The following is a 7105-nucleotide window of genomic DNA, read 5'->3' as shown; positions in this document are numbered from 1 at the left end:
CATCTGTTTGTTTTGTACACCACCTGTCTTCGTCTTTTGTTGTATTTTTTTTCGTAAACTCTACGTATATATATATATATATAAACAATATCGAACACACATACACAAAGTATGTGTATTACTAGTCCGAGGGCAGGCTGTAATTTATAGGTATGATACAAAGTTTTCTCGCCAATACACCTGGTGTAAAAACACCTTGAAGTTATAAACAAGCGAGATAACTGACGCCAGGTTCTGTTTCAGGTGTGGTAGGCATTGGTGTTGCGTCATCTTTGTAACATATCAGTACTACGCACCGAAAACGATGCGAGTCGTGTGCTAACTCGTTCGCTTAGACTATATGCAAAATGGTGTGAGAACCAAGTGCTGGTATATCCTAAAGTTTCATACCTCGGAAAGATTTCAAATATGAATGAGAACTAGTCCGAGGAATATAAGCAATGGCTGTGTGGTAAGTAGCTTGTTTACCAACCACATGGTTCTGGGTTCAGTCCCACTGCGTGGCACCTTGGGCAAGTGTCTTCTGCTATAGCCTCGGGCCGACCAAAGCCTTGTGAGTGGATTTGGCAGACGGAAACTGAAAGAAGCTCGTCGTATATATGTATATATATGTGTGTGTGTGTGTGTGTTTGTGTGTGTGTATTTGTGTGTGTGTGTTTGTCCCCCTAGCATTGCTTGACAACCGATGCTGGTGTGTTTATGTCTCCGTTACTTAGCGGTTCGGTAAAAGAGACCGATAGAATAAGTACTGGGCTTACAAAAGAATAAGTCCCGGGGTCGAGTTGCTCGACTAAAGGCGGTGCTCCGGCATGGCCGCAGTCAAATGACTGAAACAAGTAAAAGAGTAAAAGAGTATATATATATATATAAACAATATCGAACACACATACACAAAGTATGTGTATTACTAGTCCGAGGGCAGGCTGTAATTTATAGGTATGATACAAAGTTTTCTCGCCAATACACCTGGTGTAAAAACACCTTGAAGTTATAAACAAGCGAGATAACTGACGCCAGGTTCTGTTTCAGGTTGTGGTGTGGTAGGCATTGGTGTTGCGTCATCTTTGTAACATATCAGTACTACGCACCGAAAACGATGCGAGTCGTGTGCTAACTCGTTCGCTTAGACTATATGCAAAATGGTGTGAGAACCAAGTGCTGGTATATCCTAAAGTTTCATACCTCGGAAAGATTTCAAATATGAATGAGAACTAGTCCGAGGAATATAAGCAATGGCTGTGTGGTAAGTAGCTTGTTTACCAACCACATGGTTCTGGGTTCAGTCCCCTGCGTGGCACCTTGGGCAAGTGTCTTCTGCTATAGCCTCGGGCCGACCAAAGCCTTGTGAGTGGATTTGGCAGACGGAAACTGAAAGAAGCTCGTCGTATATATGTATATATATGTGGTGTGTGTGTGTGTTTGTGTGTGGTATTTGTGTGTGTGTGTTTGTCCCCCTAGCATTGCTTGACAACCGATGCTGGTGTGTTTATGTCTCCGTTACTTAGCGGTTCGGTAAAAGAGACCGATAGAATAAGTACTGGGCTTACAAAAGAATAAGTCCCGGGGTCGAGTTGCTCGACTAAAGGCGGTGCTCCGGCATGGCCGCAGTCAAATGACTGAAACAAGTAAAAGAGTAAAAGAGTATATATATATATATATATATATATGTGTGTGTGTGTGTGTGTGTGTGATGATGCATAAACGATTCGTTTGTTTGCACTTGTGTAAATGGTTGCATCTATTTAAGTGAAACTGGAGTATAAAATATGCATAGATAAGTTAATTACGAAACTATATTTCACTTACTTGGCATTTTGTGAAAGATAAAAACTTATTGAAGACGTTTCTTTAGAATAGATAACGTTTTCTGATTCGATTCGTCATATTTATAGAAATGTGTATGTGTATGTGTGTGTGCGCTTGTGTGTGTATGTGTGCATGAATAAACACGCACGGTAAGGTATGTTTGTGTTCCCTCTGTGTCGTCGGAATAAGTTGTCATCAGAATAAGGGCCAGACAAATGTAGTGAAGTTGATTTGTACGAGTAAAACCATTCAAAGCGGTCCCCGGCACGGTCGCAGTCTAATGACTGAAACAAGTACATGATAAAAGACTACATACATGTGTGTGTGTGTGTGTGTTGTGTGTGTGTGTGTGTGTGTGTGTGTGTGTGTATGACAAGCTGGCAGAATCGTTAGCACGCTGAACAGAACGTTATGTAGTATTCCGTCCGTCTTAATGTTCTGAGTTCAAATTCCGTCGAGGTTCAATTTGTGTTTCATCCAATCGGGATCGATAAAATAAGTACCAGTTGAGCACTGGGGTCGATGTAACCGACACCCCACCTTCACATAATCATTGGTCCTGAGCCAATATTAGGAAGAATATAATTGAATGTACCGGGACGCCATATATATTTACCCAATATTTCCTTTTATCAGAAAATAATTAAGTTTTAGGTTTTGGTTCCTGAAACTTTACATGGTGGTTACTCTTACTCTTTTACTTTTTACTTGTTTCATTCATTTTACTGCGGCCATGCTGGAGCACCGCCTTTAGTCGAGCAAATCGACCCCAGGACTTATTCTTTGTAAGCCCAGTACTTATTCTATCGGTCTCTTTTGCCGAACCGCTAAGTGACGGGGACGTAAACACACTAGCATCGGTTGTCAAGCAATGCTAGGGTGACAAACACAGATACACAAACACATACACACACATACATATATATATATATACATATATACGACAGGCTTCTTTCAGTTTCCGTCTACCAAATCCACTCACGAGGCATTGGTCGGCCCGGGGCTATAGTAGAAGACACTTGCCCAAGGTGCCACGCAGTGGGACTGAACCCTGAACCATGTGGTTGGTTAGCAAGCTACTTACCACACAGCCACTCCTGTATTGGCAATATTTTACATATATTTGCAATTCGAAGTGACCACTCGTTGCTTCCACTAGCTTCTACGGTTTTCATCGTAAATCCACTTTCACAATCCTCCTTAACCACCTATCTAAAATATTCAGCTCTTTTGCTCTCTACTTCAAGCTCCTTTGTAGATTTCTCTTTGCCCTGTTGTTCACGGCCTCAACTCAGTTATTAGCTGGTACGAACTGAACGGTAATCTTCCTGGAAATAGATTTGGTAAGGTTGTCTGCACCTCTTGAAACTTTCTCCATGCATTAAAAACAGGTTTTCTGCGAACATTCCACTGTTATATTACCTCACAATTCTTTATAACAACCATTTTCTTGGCTACAATTTGTTCACGATTTGTTCGAGGCGATATGGGAGAATGTTAGGAAGCTTTATAGAATATTTGCAAAGGTTTTTGTGAATAAGAATGTTTTCATCTGTGTTTGAATATTGGATAAATTATTATGTTTGAATAATGATTAGTTGCCTATACCGCACCCGGCAATACATCCATGCATACATATATACACATGTATGTTTCGTATTTCTTACCTTTAAAGGGAATAGAAATATATCTTACTGTGGTGTTTACTCCTGTGCGCACACGCAAACGCGCGCGCGCGCACACACACACACACACACACACACACCACACACACACACACACACACACACACACACACACACCACATATTAAAGCGAAGGGATCAAATATATCATGGCAACTTAATCAAGAAACACCACCGCGTATCTTTGGCTGTGGCTGCTGAACAGATTACTCCGGAAATAAGTATCCCAGGTAATTCCCCTGGTCATTTCAGCAGTCTGTACAGAGTTAAGTAATTGTCCACTGCTCCTGGGTATCTTGTGGGTCAGTGCATGTATCAAATATTTGGCAGAATATCACCTGAAGAAATAGAAGGGTCATTTAACAATACGAATTCACGTAATATTATCCAATAAATTATGTAATTAACATATATTTGGTATAAACGATACCACCGAAACCCGTGTGGTGATGCTTTGTGCTATCCATTAGATTTTGTTTACGATATACATACATACATACATACATATATACATGTGTATACACACACACACATATATATATCTATATATACTTACATACATACACATTCACACACACGCGCGTGCACACTCATATGATAAGCATTATATTCCATTTGTATTCACAAGGTTTCCACTCATAGAGCTAGATCTTGAATAACATGCTAATCCGAATAGTTAATAGTTTATCATATATAACTAGACTTACGCACAATTACACAGTCACACATACGTATACACATACGTACATACATAAACATCCACACACACAATGTATGTGCATACTCTCTCTTTCTCTCTCTCTCTCTCTCTCACTCACACACAAACAGTGAATTCTGTATTCATAAAATAAATTTTAAAAAAATATTGCTCTCTCATGTATGTCCCCAAAGCACTGCATAATTAGCACTCAACAAGCACACACACATAGAGGCAAACACACACACACACACACACACACACACACACATACAACCGTACACACATAGAACCATACACACACACATAGGCGGCGAGCTGGCAGAATCGTTAGCACGCCGGGCGAAATGCGTAGTCGTATTTCGTCTGCCGTTACGTTCTGGGTTCAAATTCCGCCGAGGTCGACTTTGCCTTTCATCCTTTCGGGGTCGATAAATTAAGTACCAGTTACGCACTGGGGTCGACGAACTCGACTTAACCCGTTTGTCTGTCCATGTTTGTCCCCTCTGTGTTTAGCCCCTTGTGGGTAATAAAGAAACAGATAGATATGAAGAAAGGAAAAAGATAACTCTACATGCATGTTATATGCAGCATACAGATATATATATAATTTATGTATACATGCATACATACAGCAAATATACATACACAAAATATCCAGGAGTCTGAGTGTGTTATTATGTATCGTACAGGTTTATCGAGTCCTTCTATATCACAATTCTCACTACGACATATTTGTTTATTATATTTATTTTTTTTTATTTGTTTCAACTTTGAACTTCCGTGTTTTTTTTTAATATCGTTTCCTGTACATTGTTTTTACGTAATTTTTTTAAATTTTTACAAATAACAATAGAACTGTTTTTTTATTGCAGTAATGTGTTGTTGTTGATATTGTCTTTATTGTTTTATTATTATAATTATTTCTTTTATCATTAAAATTATTTTTCTGCTTTTTTTTCTTTTGTTTGAGTTCATGTATTTGTTTTTGTTTTGTTTGACATTTTTTGATTATTTTTTTTCATTTTGTATTCTGATTTTCCAAATTTTGTTATCATTTGTCTTATTTTTTCATTCTTTTTTTTCTTATTTACTTTACTTTTTTGCCTTTCTTTTGGGCCATCTTTCCAGAAATAAAAGTTCATCGATTCACTAAACAGTAATGCATATATGCATATATATATATATATATATATATAGATATATATATATATATATATATATATATATATATATATATTATGTATGTATATTTATATTTTATATACATATCATATATATATATATATAGATATATGTATATATGTATACATATATATATATAGATGTATATATATATATATATATATATATATATATATATGAAAAAAAAGAATTATCTTTAAAAAAAATCAATGTAATTGATCATATGACGTTTTTAATGGATTTCACGCAGATCATTCTAATCATCATCATCATCATCATCATCATCATCATAAATTATCATCATCATCATCACCTTCATCAATATAATCATCATCAGTTATCAACTTCATAATCATTAGTCATCATCATCATCATCATCATCATCATCATCATCATCACATTCTCATTGTCACAACGAACCTACAAAATAACGAATTCTAGGCCACAAATTTGGGATGAACAAGATAAAATTGATCCTAGTAGTTGTCTTGCGTTCCATTTTATCACCCCACCCCCGCCACAACTGGAACTATAAAATGTAAAGACAATCCCGGTGATCATGTGACCAGCGGAACATAAAGCGCTTTGACTTAAAACCGTAAGACCTTTTGTCCGGTGCTCTACAGATTCTGCCAAGCAAAAAGTATTTATTAGATATCATCATCATCATCATCATTATCATCTTCCCCTTTCTCTCCCCATTTACTCACCTCTTTATTATCTCTTCCCTAACCATCATCATCATCATGCTTCTCATACTATAAATTTCTGTAAAATTTTTAATATTTTTCGAAACCAAAGCAATGCAAATTATAAGAAATACGCACAAAACAAAGGAGAAATCAACTTATAACGCCATTCCTCCGATGATTTCCTGGAGATCCTGACCCCGAAATAATGAAATACATTACAAATCATCGACTTGTATTATTTCTTATAACTTGCGTTGTTTTGGCTTGAAAAACAAAATTTATAAACATTTATCTGGGAGTTGCAATGGCCCAGTGTTTAGGACAGCGGATTCGCGGTTGTAGGATCGTGGTTTCGATTCCCAGACCGGGCGTTATGAGTGTTTATTGAACGAAAACACCTAAAGCTCCACGAGGCTCCGGAAGGGGGTGGTGGCGATCCCTGCTGTATTCTTTCACCACAACTTTCTCTCACTCTTTCTTCTGTTGGCTTGCTCGCTTAGCCAGCAGGGTGGCGTCATTTGAAGGCTAAAACAATGCGAAGCGCATTGTGACCAGCGATGTGTAGTAACATCTGACAGCCTGATCAGTCACGGAGTCACGGTGATAACCATTTATCTATATCCGACAATGCTTCATACAAATTACGGTTCTTGTTGGAGGTCGTTTTGTTAATTGATGGCTATTGTTGTTGTTGTTAATGTTATGGGTTTTTAATGTTTCCGTTACTGTTTTCCTACGAGCGAAACACTTATGACTAACTTATAAACCAACCACCAGTGATTACAAAACTCTGGTCTTTTCGTCTTTCAGGTATATCGCTATTCAAGATTACGTAATACAAAATGTCATTTGCTTCATTTTTTTTAATGATGGAGATGGATACGAGAAAGACTTCCCCGCTATTTCTAGCAGGTCGATAGACCATGCAAACTCCCTTCCCACCACCACACCACCACCACACCACCACCACACATTCTGGCTTAGGTTGTTGTTACAGACGCTGTTGTTGTTGCTTATGTTGTAAACATGGAATTTGTTATG

This window comes from Octopus sinensis, linkage group LG6, assembly GCF_006345805.1.
Source record: "Octopus sinensis linkage group LG6, ASM634580v1, whole genome shotgun sequence".
NCBI classification, from domain to species: Eukaryota; Metazoa; Mollusca; class Cephalopoda; order Octopoda; family Octopodidae; genus Octopus; species Octopus sinensis.
Note: the sequence above shows the minus strand (reverse complement) of the source record.